General features: G+C 48.8%; 1 protein-coding gene across 1 annotated transcript in view; it reads left to right on the top strand.

Annotated features, from left to right (window-relative positions):
• Positions 1–2,277: 2,277 nt before the first annotated feature.
• Positions 2,278–15,664, top strand: part of CPNE2 (copine 2) — a 97,805-nt gene continuing 84,418 nt past the window's right edge. The window contains exon 1 of the mRNA XM_081203676.1: positions 2,278–2,644. The gene's annotated coding sequence lies outside the window, so the exon portion shown is untranslated. The remainder of the gene's footprint in view (positions 2,645–15,664) is intronic.

A 15,664-nucleotide genomic window follows, 5' to 3' on the forward strand; every position in this document is an offset into this window, starting at 1 on the left:
TGAGAAAACCCTAAATTCCCAGCAATGCGATTGAATCCCTGTTGTGAAATGCCAACAGCCAATAGGTGTCAGATGTATCCTGTGCCTTCTTTCCTTTTGCCCTTTCTACTGGCTACTGGGCTACAATTCTGTACCAGTTGCTATTCTTAGTCTCCACTTTTGCCCTTTTCCTACACAAGCATCAAACACAGGCTGGATGCTTGGACATTGCCTACAGGCAGGCAAAGAGCACTGTAGGTTCTGGCCTTTTAGCCTCTGTTTTGTTTCTGATTTGCTTAGGCAACTGCTGGAACCACACTTTGCAATACAAAGAGTTGGTGCCTGCCTGGCTACCTCAAGTAGCCACATCTTCTAACAGTGCTCCAAGGACATGGCAGGTGGAAGTATCATCTCTCTCTATCTGTTGAGCTGGGAAATTACATTACAAACACTTGTTTGCATTTGCTAGGATGGTGCTGCTTCTGTTCAAATGTTTCATGCCAAGGAAAGTGGTAATCAGCACTAGAATTTTGTGCCACAATTCCCTGCAAGAATTTCCAGATAAGTCTATTGCTTTGAATAGGTTTGGCAGAAAGATAAAAGAGGGAAATGCATCACCCTCTGGAAAGTTTACAAATATAGGTGCCAGTAGACATCATGAAGTTGTTACAGTAAGTGCCACACTATAACAACAAAAAGAGGTGCCAGTACTGCGTACCCTTGAGTACCCCCTTAAAGAAACTTACTACATTATGTATTTTGTGTTTTATGCTGTGAACTGCCCTGTGGGCTCTTGATGAAGCGGGGCGATATAAATTTAATAATTACAAATAATTCACTTGGAACTGAGCTAATGCATTTGCTGAACAAATACAGTCAAACCTCAGTTTTCAAACAGCTCCATTTTCGAAAGTTTCAGTTCCCTGACACCGAAAACCTGGAAGTAAATGCGCTGGCTTTTGAACCGTTTTTCAGACCCTGAACGTTTGACGCTGCTTCTGCTTGAGTGCAAGAAGCTCTTGCAACCAATTGGAAGCCGTGTCTCGGTTGTTGAACGTTTTGGAAGTCCTGAATGGATTATGTGTGACAACCGAGGTTTGATTGTAGACATTTTTGGTAGGACTCGCTCGCTGCTGTTGTTTGCATCTATCCTGAGAGACAATGGAGTGTGCCTCAGGGTGGGGAGTGAAGTTAAACCGCTGCGTTAACAGCACTGAAGTGATCTCCCTGGGGCACAAGCCTGGGCTTTTTGTATGGAGGTCCTGGCCTGCCCAGACCCCACTCTGGGACTCTCTGATGTAGTCCAAAAGAAGGCAGCGCAATACGTTTGCCATCAGCTTGGCTACAGGAGTTGCCGGAAGCTGCCATCCAACCGTGTTAGGGACTCCACTCTGGATTTGCGTAGCGTTTACTCCTTAGAATTTTCTTCTCCCAAAGATATCCCGCAAGGCAGCAGAAGTTTAGGATCAGAGTTTTCCTTCTCTGGTATGGGCTGCCTTCCCAGGTTGATGAGCCCCATCTGCCCCTCACTTCTCTCTACAGCATGTGCAGAAACAGCTTTCTTGACCCCTTGGCCCCACTGTTGGTCTCGTCCACTGGAGCCTGTCTTCGCATGCAGGATAAGTCCCTAACTCACCGAGAGTTTGAGACCCTCATCGGGTTTAGCAGTTTCCTGGGATGAAGCCTGAAACTCAATGAACTGAACTGATTGAGCCTGAAACTCAACGAATCTTAAAGGGAGTCAGTGTGCTATTGTGGAAAAAGACCAGGACGAGGGAGAAACCAGGGAAAGAGGTCCTGAGGGCAAGAGCACCTCTCCCTTCCTGTGTTTCCCAGCTACTGGTATTTAGACGCATTCCTCGACAGCCCACGAATTTCTTTAACCCTCTAAGTTGGCGGCCATCGCCGCCTCCTGTGGGAGGGAGTTCCGCTGCTTAACCGCATAGTTAAGCAAGCAGGGGGCTCTGCGCCGAAGCTACGCGGCCTTCTGTACTCGGGAAAAGTCCACGTCTGTTGCGCCATCAGAGGAGACGTCCCGCTCCGCTAGGAAGGAAGCCTCCCCCTGCCGGACTTTCCTTCCGAGTCCCGTTCCAGTCGGGCTCCGGCTGGTGACTACGAGCTTTCCTTGCGCCGCCCCGAGGGGCTGCCTGCCTGGGGCCTTGATCGGCGCAGAAGGGGAGTATCCCGAGCGGCGGAGGGAGGCGGGACGGGCGGCACGAGATTCCGGAGATTTCGGCGCCTCCGCCCCCCGGGAGGGGCCGAGCTCCCGCCCGCCAGCCCGCCCCTTGCTCGCCCGCCCGCTTTCCGGGTGGGCGCCGTCGACGCCGCTGCCTGGTGCACTCGGGGCTGACCGGAGCGCAGCGCCTGCACAGGGCGCCTCCACCTCCTACCGCCGCTGCTGCTCACCAACGGCTCTTTCCCGAGGGCTCCTCCGCCCAGGCGAGGCTGGGCGAGGCGGGAGCCCAGCTGGGAGGAGCCGCCAATTCCGCTGTTGCTGCTGGTGGTTGGCGCTCGAAGAAGACAACAGGCAGCGGGCGAGGGAGCGATCTGCCGGGCAGCGGCGCTGCTCTCCGCCGGGAGACTCCGCTGAAGCGCGCTCGGCTCCCTGCGCCGAGGCAAACGGCCGCTTGGGCTCGCCCTGCCCGCGGTGAGGAGCGCCCGAGCGGTGAGTACCAGGCAAGGGACGAGGGGTGCGTGTGGGACTGGGGACCCCCTCCCTGTGCCATTGCGCCGCGATCCCTTCCCAAGGCTTGGGATTTTGCGCGCTCTCTCTCTCTCCAGCTTGCAGGCTGCCTCTTTTTGCTTCTGGGAGTTCTGTTCACACGTGCCGCCGTACCAGACGCGACTTTGCCACGGAACGGGCGCTCTTGGAGCCCCATCCCCATTCCATATCTAGCTGACACACGTGTTCGGCGAACACAAGTTTGCCCCCACCTGTTGGTCTCGTGTTTCCAAGGCCAGTGTTTTAAAACACAGCTTATTGGGTTCGTTTATTTTCTGAAGAACGGGCTGCGTGTGCGCCGAGACTCGGGAGCCGCCTGTTTTGGTTCGGGGTGAGCCTGCAATTCTGCATGCTTCTGCCTTGGGGGATGCTGAGGAGAATGGCTGAAACGTTGGAGACAACGAAGCAGAACCCTGGAGCAGAGACACGCGGGAGACAAGGAGGCAGGAATCCCAAAAAGGGTGTTTCTATGTGAGTGCAGAGGGCCTGAAACACAGCCAGCCCACACATCGCTGGGGTCGGGGAGAATGGGCTTCCAGGTTAAAGAGAAGCAAGCAGACTGAGGAGCTGGCATCTGCCATTTTTAAAATAGGATTTTGGGTGACCCCCTCCCCTTCTCAAGCACACCTGGTTGGTGGGTTTATTTTTGCAGGGAAGGGGGTGCTCTCTTGGCAGACTGTGGAAGGCTGTGGTGTCTTGGGAAAACGAAAGGCAGGATAGAAACGCAATAAATACTTCAAAGAAAAATATTTCAATAATTTGTATGCCACTTAGTTACAGTACTAATTAATTACAGCAGTTAAAAACAGCCTTCTAAAAAGCAATTAAAAACTCCCAGAAGCAATTGCCTTCTCTCAAACAGTTTTGGTGTTGCTGCCAAAATGCAGGAGCACGCTGCAATGTCCCGGATGTGGGGACCACCAGCCCTTAGTATTTTCTTTCTTTCCAGGGTTGAAGCTCAGTCTAACCCAAGACTATGGTGTTGTCGCTGGACGCCCATCATCCCCAGGCAGGATGGCCTGTTGTTAGGGATGATAGGATTTGGTTCCAACAGTGCATGGAAGACCACAGGTTTGCCCCTTCCCACTTTACGACCTGATGTTGTGGCACCCTGAAGCACCTGTGCACAGTTTGCTCATTCACACCTGTTCACATCTTTAAGCAGAGGCTTGACAACCATATGTCAGGAGTGCTCTGATGGTGTTTCCTGCTTGGCAGGGGGTTGGACTCGATGGCCCTTGTGGTCTCTTCCAACTCTATGATTCTATGATTCTAACAGGTCTCCAACAGGGTGGAGAGGTGTAAAGCTTCAAATCAGTCTGACCCCATCTAGTTTTCTCTGCATGTTTTGGACTACAACTCCCATCAGTCCCTGTAGCCAGCAGCACCAGTGGTCAGGGACTGATGGGAATTGTAGTCCAATGGCACCCAAAGGGCCGCATGTTCCCCATCTCTAGCCTAACCCAAAAAGGTTGTTGGGCAACCCTAAAATGCACTTTTCCTCCACTTCCCTAGGCCCTCTCACCACAAGAACAATGACAGCTAGCCTGGGGCCCCTCTTTCATTGGGTTTCCAGTGGGCTTTTATTGGTACGGTGTCCTGTCTATGGGATGTAGTCACTGGTGCCACTTGTGATTCCCCCCTTTAAAAAAAAGATACTCCCCACACCTGTGCCAGCAGGTGGTTGTCAATATTTAGAACTATATCTGCTGTTACCCATTGCTCTTTGGTTTTGTAGCATTGGGGGTTTGAGAACTAACTTTAGAGAGACTTTGCATTGTGGGGTTAAAAAAATTATATAAAGTGGCTTACATAAGGCAAGATAGCTCTTTTAAAATAAGGAATATACAATTCAGTGTTCATTGCTTCATTGAGTAACTGCAGCCGAAATATAAATGGAAACTAGTGTTAAATCACACATTTCAACCTCCCAATGGCTGCAGTTGTTACTTGCTTGTGTGAAACTGTTCTAATTCATCTCCTTAGAGCACTACTTCATCTTTTCCTTCGCTGGAGGTTTATTATTGAAGGTATATTATTATTATTATTATTATTATTATTATTATTATTATTATTATTATTATTTTTCAATGGTACGATAGCAAATATAGCAACTCTGTACGTCTCAAAATGTCCCAGTCAGGGAACTTCGCACAGGTTTCTGGTGAACCACAGTGAGAACAGGATGCTGGGTGAGAAGGGACCCCTGTGTCCTGACCCGGCAAGTCTCTTTTTGTAGGTTCTTATGAAGAGTGTATTATATTCCTTTAAAAAGGGGAAAAGATTGGGGTGGCAAGGGAGTGTAGAAACAGCATCCACCACAAAGAAACAAAAGCAGGGAGAGGAGGTCTACATGAGAGGAGGGGGAAAATATCATTCATTCATATCAACGGCCTCGGTCCTGTATACCTGAAGGAGCGTCTCCGCCCCCATCGCTCAGCCTGGACACTGAGATCCAGCACCGAGGGCCTTCTGGCAGTTCCCTCATTGTGAGAAGTGAGGTTACAGGGAACCAGGCAGAGGGCCTTCTCAGTAGTGGCGCCCACACTGGGAACACCCTCCCTTCAGATGTGAAGGAAATAAGCAGCTATCTTCTCTTTAAAAGACATCTGAAGGCAGCCCTGTTTAGGGAAGTTTTTAATATTTAATGCTGTACTGTTTTTAACACTTGATTGGAAGCCGCCCAGAGTGGCTGGGGAAGCTCAGTCAGATGGGCAGGATATAAATAAATTATTATTATTATTATTATTATTATTATTATTATTATTATTATTATTATTATGTATAAAGATAAATGGTGTTCTGTTTTAGTTAATTAGCTAACTGAATTATTAGGAATAACTTTCTAGCAATAAGAGCTGTTTGACAGTGGAACAGGCTCCCTCCAAAGGTGGTGGACTTTTCTCCATTGGAGGTTTTTCAACAGAGGTTGGGATGCCCCCTCTGTCAGGGATGCTTTAGTTGTGATTCCTGCGTTGCAGGCAGTTGTGCTAGATAATGCTTAGGGACGTTTCCAAATGTACATGGAATGTTTGTCCCACCCTAACTCCTAAAGGGGGACGCGGGTGGCGCTGTGGGTAAAACCTCAGTGCCTAGGACTTGCCGATCGTATGGTCGGCGGTTTGAATCCCCACGGCGGGGTGAGCTCCCATCGTTCAGTCCCAGCTCCTGCCCACCTAGCAGTTCGAAAGCACCCCTAAGTGCAAGTAGATAAATAGGTACCGCTTTATAGCGGGAAGGTAATGGCGTTTCCATGCGCTGCGCTGGTGCTGGCTCGCCAGAGCAGCTTCGTCACGCTGGCCACGTGACCCGGAAGTGTCTTCGGACAGCGCTGGCTCCCGGCCTCTAGAGTGAGATGGGCGCACAACCCTAGAGTCACGACACGACTGGCCCGTACGGGCAGGGGTACCTTTACCTTTACCTTTAACTCCTAAAGGAGCCCAGGGTGGCAAAAAAAGGAATTAAATATAAAATGAAAACAACTTGAAATATTTAAAGCGATGAAAAAAATCTCAAACCATTAAGGGCATCCAAAAACACTTAAGAACAGTCCCATATCCCCATTATCCAATGGCCGTGCTGGCCTGGGCTGATGGGAATTTTAGTCGCAAACACCCAGAGGGCACCAGACTTGGGAAGGCTCTTCTCAGCCAGTAATGTCCAACCTGTGTGCCTTGGAAGAGCTGCCCATGTGCTTTGGTACAGTAGGTGAAACTCCAGTGAACTCCAAAGAGTTCATCCATAAATGAGGATCCCCACTGCATCTCTGCATGAGTCATTGCCCTGGTAGTTTTGCTGCATCTCGGAAGAGGCTTTTTGTGTGTGTGTCACTGCATGAACTCCTGCTTGGGGCTTGTCTCCTTTAAATGAAGAAGCCCAGCCAAATCAGCAGTCTCAACAGAAGCACAACAGCATGGGGCTCCTCTGAGCATACAAAGCCGCCATATACCAAGGCAGTTCATTGCACTTGTCTGCACTGGTTTCAGAGTTTGAAGCCAGAGTCGTGGCTGGATGGCCAGGGATTGAGCCTTCTGCGTGCAGAACAGATGCTCTACCATCTTCCCTGATGGCTTCTCAGAGGACCTGTGACTTACACCTTTGGAAACATGAAAGTGAACCATAGCTATCAGAAGTTGGGACGTGCTGTTGCAGAGGTTGGGGTCCCAGTCTTCCTTGGCACTTGGCTTGGTTCTGGGAAGTCCACACACACACACTGTTCTCCTCTGTGAGAACTCCCCCTGCTTTGTTCTTGTTAAGCTCTGCCTGATACTGCATTGATGTTTTGCCTGTATAAACTCAAGATCCCATCTTCACCTGTTCTGTGTGTGTGTGTGTGTGTGTGTGAATATCTCCTTTCAACCTTTGCAAAGGCCATGGCAGGGAGATGGAGGCTGGCTCTGTTTGCAGCAGGTTATGCCCTGGTGCAACTCAGTGGCACTTGCGCTATCGAATCAGGGACTAAATGAGATCTCGTAACCCCATTAATCCATCCCAATTTTGCATTTGGTTCTGGAAAATTGCTGTAATTACTGTGTCCTACTTCTCTCTCTCTCTCTCTCTCTCTCTCTCTCTCTCTCTCTCTCTCTCCTGCAATTGAATAGATGGTGACTCGCTCTCTGCAGCAGTTATCTGAACAATATATTGGCACTTCCCCAAGATAAGTGGCTGGATCTCTGAAAATGTAGCTGTATAGAGAAAGTTCATTGCTTACAATTGAGCTGCCTGTTCCTTTTTCATGCCTCCATTCAAATCAGATTCCATCCTCCCTGTCAGAATGCACTTGATCTCTACTAGCTTCTGTGGCTTGCAGTACCCAGTTCAGACATTACACTTACATAGATAAGGTTTAGGGAACCTTGGTTTGGCATGGTGTCTGGATGGGGAAACTGCGGTTACTGCCCTTATTTCATTTCAAGGGAACCCTGCAGTGGAGCACTGAGCAGCGCCATAAGACAAAAGATTACTCTAAAGCTGCAGGTCTGGAACCTCAACCCATTGTTTGTGTTGTTAACCATGGTTAGCCCAAACTGTGGCTTGGGATAATGTTGACCTGATGTGGCGTGGCTGATGTTCCTTGCACTCATACACTGTCAGTGAGATTTAAATACTTCACTCCATTAAGTGGGTAGTTCTTCTGATTGCTTGTGTTTTGAACTGGGCATGTTCCCTTGGCCTCGGTTTCCCCTCTGCCCTTGGAGGCAGGCTCAGGCAGAGAAGGGAGGCATCACTCAAGGAGCCACTGAGCCCCCTCCCCCAGCCCAACTCCAGGTGGAAGTGCATGCTTTGCATGCAGAAAGTCCCAGGTTCAACCCCCATCAGCAGCATCTACAGGTAGGGCTGGGAATGTCCCCTGCATGAAACCCTGGAGAGCCCCTCCCAGACAGTGCAGGCAGTTCTGAGATAGATGGACTCGTGGTCTGACTTGGTATAAGGCAGCTTCCCCTATCTTTCTTTGAAGGAAGAACAAAGGTGATCATTTGAGTCTTAGAGGTCCTTTTAATGAGCAAGCATTGAACTCAGAAAGACAGCACTTGGAGCTTCTGAAAGGCCAGCTCTTTCTAACAGTTCTAGGTCAGAGGGGCAGCTTCCAGCTTGAGCGCTGGTGCTCAGGTGTGCTGGAGACGTTTCCAATTCATCTGACCCACAAGACTTTAAAGCACATTCAAATCTGCTTTCTGCATCCTTATTACAACGAGGCTATCCAAACTGTGTAATAACAACTGCCATTCAAAACACACAATTAAGAGAGAGGTCGACCCTTCTGACATCTGGTTCTCATGTTAACACTAGATCTTCGTGTATTTACACTTCCCTAGAATAGAACCATATGACTTTCGAAATTGAGAAAATTATCAGATGTCATTGGCATATTCTTAAGGACATCCCTGGGTGTGGTAATACCCCTCCCTTTTGCCAAATAACGCACCAAGTCACTAAAAGATATATTGGTGCATATGGATTTAAAATCAACACCCGTATAATGTATGTTGTCTGGTCCTCCACATGGTTTCTTTAAATGTGGGCATTGTACCTCCTGCAAATATGCTCTGCCGGTAAAAGAGTTTAACAACAAAGAAGGTTTTAAGTTCGTTTTACAGGCATTTGCCACGTGTTACTCCACATGTAATTTACATGATTAGATGTCCCTGTGGATTGTTGTATGTAGGTCATACTCTCAGACCTATCAAAGTAAGAATGTCAGAGGACTGATCTAGGATCAGGAACAATGTAATAGATGCTCCTTCAGTACAACATTTTATTGAAGCATCTCATTCCAATGAGGACTTAACTTTTTTGTAATTTGGACGTATTCAGGTCCTGTAGAACAAGCTAAAAAAATCCTTATGCAGAAAGAAACTAGGTTTATTTTCTTATTCAATTCCTTACATGCCTCAGGTCTGAATACTGTACTGAAATTGATTGTTTTTTGTGAATTTGTACTAATGTTTACATGTAGAACATCTGAGCATGGACTAGTTTGTTTCACCTCTGTGGGCCAAGTGGATTATTTTGAGTACTTAATTGAGCATCTGTGGATTGCTATTAACTTTAGATCCAAAAATTGTTTACATTAATGTATGAGTTTGTATATATGTATATCATCTGAACATGGATTAAGTTTTTTTTATTTTTGATGTGCCATATAGGTCACTTTAAGAAATATATTCTGTATCTGTGGATTGCCAACACCTGCAACCCAATCAATAGACTCTGTGAAAGGATTTTGTGGAACTGTAACAACCTTTCATGTGGCTTGTTTGGACTTTATGAACAGACAGGTGGAATAGACACCATTACATGGATGGACCTGATGCATGAACTGACTAGAGAATGATCTGATCCACTGGGTCTTCTGCTTTGTTCGTTTGTTGAACTTTATGGGTTACTTCTGTTGAAATTTGATACAACGAATAGTATACCTTATTTATCTAAGAACACAGCCAGTTACGTCTTGTGTGTTTATTGAGGAGACGTTGGGGGAGATCTGACATTCTGTTGCTACCATGTTTGTGGGAGGCTATAAAAGTTGTTATATGCTCAAGATCAGTGGCGTAGCGTGGGGGGTGCAGGGGGGCCGGCCGCACCGGGCGCAACATCTGGGGGGGCCGTGCTCGCACTCGCAGCTCTCTGCCCCTAGGGCAGAGGGGGCGCAAATTACTTGCCTTGCCCGGGTGCTGACAACCCACGCTACGCCACTGCTCAAGATTCTCTTGGCCCCTGAGAGAACTAGTAGGGGTGTGAGAGGCTCCAAACCAACCCAGAACTGCCGCTTGCTCCTCTGGAACTTCTGGGCTTCTGTGGTTGCATTAGGAATGCATTCAGAACGCAATGCAAAAGGTAGTTCCCAGTTCCTCCACTGTGCTCTCTGTCTTTCGAGAATGAGTAAGCTCTCCACTTTTAAAAGCTGTTTTTGGCTAGTTGCCCTCAATTCTTGAGGGTGAGGTTGTTGTTTTTTTTGTTTTTTTTACAGCAGTAAGCAGACTTCTTCCAAATGTCAGACGTTGTCAGACTGCTTATCCTTCCAACCTGGCAGAAGCTTTTGAGGCCTGGGCAAAATGGAGAGCCTCTTCCGCCCTCTGATCCTTTTAACTAGAGACCCCGAGGATTGACTTTGGGACCTTTTCATGCCAAGCAGGTGCCCTGCCACTGAACTTGAGATGTTTGCCAAGGTGCAAAATATGAATCCTTATTAAATGATGTCTGATAAAGGTTGCTGGAGCCTCTAAGGCTCAGACTATGAGACAGGTGGAATACAGCTTGGTGGGTCTGGCTGTGCTTGGCGGCTGAGGGGGTGGAGCTTGAGCTGGGGGGGCGGAGCTAATAGCAAAAGCTCTCAAACTAAGCAGAACACAGCCTGCTGTGAGTAAACAAACAATCATTTCCCAGCAGGAAATCTGCATACTAGCCTCTTATGCCCAAGTGTTGCAAGACGACTCAGTTGGACAGAAGCTCTCTCTCCTGGGGACTGACTGGGCTGGGCATGTGTGTGCTGCCTTCTTTTTATTGGCAGGCTGTTAAACATGGCCCTGCAAGCAGAAATCTAGCAGGAAAGGCTTCTTCCATCACTGTGTGATGCCAGTAAGAAGCTTTGCTTGCACTCCCAGGGACATGTGTGGATGGTGTAGATTTGGCTGAGGCTCCTGGATGTGCCTGAGGCGTGTTGCCAGGCACCCAGGTGACACTCAATCATTACAGGGTAGACCCATGTTGAAAACACAGGATGGTTTCCCCTCCCCTTTCTTTGGCCGCCTCGTGTGATGCAGCGCTGCCCCCTCTCCTCAAGCCATAGGCTGTGTTCTTAATGTTGGAATTGGATTTGTTTGTGAGCTGGATTGGATTTTGCACTCACAGCTGTAATTATAAAGGTTGCCTGCTGCCACAGGAGAGAGAAGTGGGTGTGCTTGTGTATGTTTCATTCATTGATGCCCATTGAGTATTAGAGGATACACAAAGGTACAGCTGATTGCCACTGCCAAACGGTGTTGTGAGCTGCGTGAGAACAGCGGTGCCATGTTGGAGGGGGTTGTCTTTCAGCACGGCCAATTATGTATCGCTAGTCAGACATAATGGGTTATATTTCCATTCGTGGGGGGGGGGGGAGGTGTCTTTTCAAGTAAGGATCAAAAGTGCCTTGCAGAAAAAAACATTGTTGGAGGGAATAAAACTGCACCATAGAGATCCGGATACCAATTCTGGGGAAGAGGATGGCACATCAGATACTGCCTTCTGTGCTAGACCATTGATCATCCAACTCAGTATTGGCAGTGACTCTTCAGGGTCGCTGGCAGGAATCTCTCCCAACACTACCTGCCAGGACCTTCTGCATGCAAGACTGAAGCTCTGCCATTGAGCTGCAGCCCTTCCTGTAGTTGATCCATTCTTTTGGATTATCCCATTTTCTGGAAAGACAAGATGGCGCCTTCTCAGTTCCAGGCCCAGAAGCCAAGCAAGACTGGCAGCCGAATCTGACTCCAGCAGGGGGAGTGCTGGAGAGGGGACAGGCCCAGAGTGGTTTAACTGCCCATTCCTCTTCCAGGGAACATTGGGAATTGTAGCTATGGGAGGGGACTAGGGATCTCCTGACAACTCTCAGCACCTTTAACAAACTACATCTCTCAGAATTCTTTGGGGGGAAAGTCATGATGGTTTAAAGTGGCATCGCGGCTCTTTAAATGTATGGTGTAAATGTGGCCTTGGATCATTTACTCTTTGTTTAGAGAACTTTGGTCTCTTTCATTCATTGAAAAGTATAAGCAAACTGGAACTCACTTCCAGGGTGGCTGGTAGCATTAGCAGAGCTTTAGTAGTCATTTTAAAATGATTATTTAAGGTTCAAGAAGAATTTTTATCAGAGTAGATGAGCCATGCCAGGACACTTTTTTCCTGTCCCCCCCCCCCTTACTAATCTGAGCTGTTTCACAGGCCTGGCTGTGCATTTAAGCTCTGAGCAGGATTTATTTTAGTTGTATGTTAATATTTTAATATATTTTAAAATGCATTGGCATCTTTCTTGAGGTTCCAGGGATGGGAATAGCAATAAGTTTGATAAATCGTTCATGCATCCTCCTCATTTTGCGGTCCACCCCATTGGCTCACAGCAGATAACACGTTTGCTGCAAAACTCCATATTGCCTTGCTTAAACCCCCAGCTTGCTTTTTCCATGCCCACCAAAAGTCAATATGAATTGTGGTCAAAGTTCACTTTGTTTCTGGAAGAACCCTGTCCTTGTTCTAGGCATGCTTTGGAATAAGCCAGCAGAATCCTGACCGCACCACCTGACACTGGACTGCACCACCTCAGAACACAGATGAGCGGGGGAATCACATTTTTAAAGCACTATCAGTGAAAACCCCTCTGTGAATATCACCCCTGTGCCACAGGTCCAGAACAAAGACCTCCTTCCTAGTCTGTTAAAAACAAACAAACAAACAAACAACCTCCAAACTCCTTGCAAATAGAAAAGCAGTGCAACAAAGGTCTGGGATTGACCCCCCCCCCCATTTAACTTTCAGGGAATCATGGCTGATTTTTTGTTTTGTTTTAAGCATTGGAAAACTGTATTTCCCAGTCTGCAGTGGTAACATTCGTTCTGCTGCTGCAAGACTCCCCTATCTGACTCTCCTGCCCCAAAGCCTCACATGGCCTCTCCCCATCATCTGCATGTTGCTTGTGACAGGACCCTCTTGGGGACTGGATCTCCAAAAGAATGGGGACACTGGGATCGTGCAGAGCCTGTATATGTAGATTCCCCTTTTCACCTGCCTCACTGAATGTGAAGATCTCGGAGGTAGGGCTCATAGAGGCTGGGGGAGGCGGTTCTCTTGTCCTCTCCATGCTCTGTATGTTCACAGGGAGTGGCCCAAGTAAACATCCTTCTAGAACTTGTATTTCTATGAGTTTCCAGGTAATGCCCTCCTGTATCCCCTTGTGGCCCTGGTTTGAAGCACCAGTTACAAGCATGGCCAGGAGTGGTCTCTTAATCTCCACTGTCATGAGCTGACATAACAATGGAGGCAATCTCTTAGACCTGCTGGGTCCAGGGTTTGTGTGTTGTGTGTGTTTGTGTGTGTTTGTGTGTGTGTTTGTGTATACACATACAATCTCTGTAATGCATACATCAATAAGAGACTGGAGCCTGCTCTGGCTGGCCAGTGTCCTTTCCCCACTTTCTCTGGTCCCATCTGGCACAAACTGCCTTGTGATGGGAACATCGGAGGTTGACCCCTCTTCCAGAAGGCCTGGCTGCTTGATCTTCCTTTTCAGTGTGTAACTTTGGTATATCCATTGTATCTTATCAATGTTTTGGCATCAACCAACAACCAAGATGCAGAATGACTAAATATATGACACAGGTAAAATATTTATTTTTATTTATTTTTCATGTATTTGCACATATGAATGGTATCCCCATCTTTCCTCCAAGCAGCTTGTGGCAGCCTGGCCCCTCTCGCTTCATTCTTTCCCCTCCCAGCATCCCTGGGAGGTTGGTTAGGCTGATCACCTAGTGAGCATCATGGCTGAGTATAGATTTGGAGCCTGGTCTCCCTGGCCCTCCTGTGGTGTTTTAGTCCATAGGGGTGGGGAGCTGGTGCTCATCAAATGCTATGGGGTTCCCAACTCCCATCAGCCCCACAAGCATGGCCAGTGGACTCAGGGATGATGGGAGTTTTAGTCCTCCAGCAACACGCGGAGGGCTAGAGGTCCCTTTCCCCTATGCTAGTCCTGACCCCAGTCCTGGCTCTAAAGTAGACCTGGAGCTCTTTTGTCTTCAGTGCTGGCTCCAGGGGATCTTGGGCAGGATGCCCTCAAAGGATTCCTTCCACCGTCATTGGTGCCAGCTGTTGCTTGCTAGGCAGAGCCAAGGAAGAAGCAGACAGTCAGCCTGCCCCTCTTTCTTGACACTCCTGCTGCTGTTTTCTTGCTCTTCCCCTCTGGGCCAGAGGGAGCAGGTTGCAGTCTCGAGGGGGAGGAGGAGGAGCTGGTCCAGGGGGCTCAGGTCAATGGGCCCCTCTGCTGGCGTGTGGGGCCATTGACAGATGCCTGAGCACGCCAGCCCTTGGCACCAGCACTGTTCACCTTGACCAAACAAGCATCAAATTCACTCTGGGCATCCTCCCTATGGCAGTGCCCTCCCTATGGCAGTGCAGTTTTCTTAAAGCCTTTACTGGGTTCCCTCCTTGCTTTAGATTGGGGCTGTTCTTAATTAGCTGCACTCATTAGCTTTGTTTGGCTTGCATAATGGCAAAAAATTAGATGGCAAGGTGGAAAGGAGCGATGCAAGAAGCATCCCTGTAGGACAAGATTCCCGTCCGCTCTCCAATCACCTGCTGAGGATGGGGTGAAAATCAAGGGAGATGCTTTTTTTAATGGATCCCTTTAAGAAACAGCCCCAAGCTCTTCACTTTGGTCTGGCTTTCATGAGCTGGGCTCTCTTGTTCCTGTTCTCAGACCCTTTTGTACGGACCATGTGCATGTTTTCTGCTGCTCTAGAGGGGAGGATCTGAACCAATGGCCTCCAATGACAAGATAGGAGATAACAACTAAAGGTTAGGAAGAACTTTCTGAGGCTAAGAGCTGTTCATGGACTGGACTGCTTCGGAAGGTGGTGGAGTCTCCTTCATTTGAGGCTTTTAAGCAGGGGTTGTGTGGCCATCTGCCAGGGGTTCGCAAAAGCGGTGGTAGCGAAGGCTCCATCTTCCAGGAACTAGGGAGCTTCAGAGGTATCTTTTGCTCAATAACTAAGTGTGACCCGGCAGCTCTTCACCGCTTGACTGGTGGTTGGGTCATGGTCAACAGCTGAGGCAGATGCTCCATGATTCTGATTCTGTGCCCTGTAGTAACACTTGAAGTGGCACTTGCAGCTCTTACCTGCAGCTTGATCAATGACCTCTGATGGTTACCTGCAGCTGCCAGTGAGATCGGCAAGTGGCTTTAATTTTGGGAATCAGAGGTGTGAGGTCCTTCCTATAGAGCAGTGTTTCCCAACCTTTTTTGGGCAAAGGCACACTTGTTTGATGAAAAAAATCTCGAGGCACACCACCATTACAGCCCCGTGACGTCAGCGCGCAGCGTCACGCCGGGAGGGACGCACGAAAGTGTAAGTTTCAATTTTTTCCCCTCCCCCTTGCCGGGGAACCTCCAAGCTTTGGGGGTGGGGGGGAGGAGGCAGCAAAGCGAGGCAGGAAGGAGAGCGCGGCTTGGCTGGGTGAGCTTTGGCAGGGGCAGGGAATGAGAGCCGCGAGGCGGGCGCTGCGGACGGAGGCGTTGCCCGCCGAGCTCGCAGGCAGCCAGGCAGGCAGACGGCGAGAGCCCCGCGCTGGGCGGCCTCTCCTCGCCGCCGCCGCCCCGCCTCTCGCCGCCCGACTCGCCCGCCTCCCTCCAGGCAACATCTCGCGGCACACTAGTGTGCCGCGGAACAGTGGTTGGGAAACACTGCTATAGAGATCACTGTGTCCCACTGG

This window comes from Podarcis bocagei, assembly GCF_964188305.1.
Source record: "Podarcis bocagei genome assembly, chromosome: 7".
Lineage (NCBI taxonomy): Eukaryota > Metazoa > Chordata > Lepidosauria > Squamata > Lacertidae > Podarcis > Podarcis bocagei.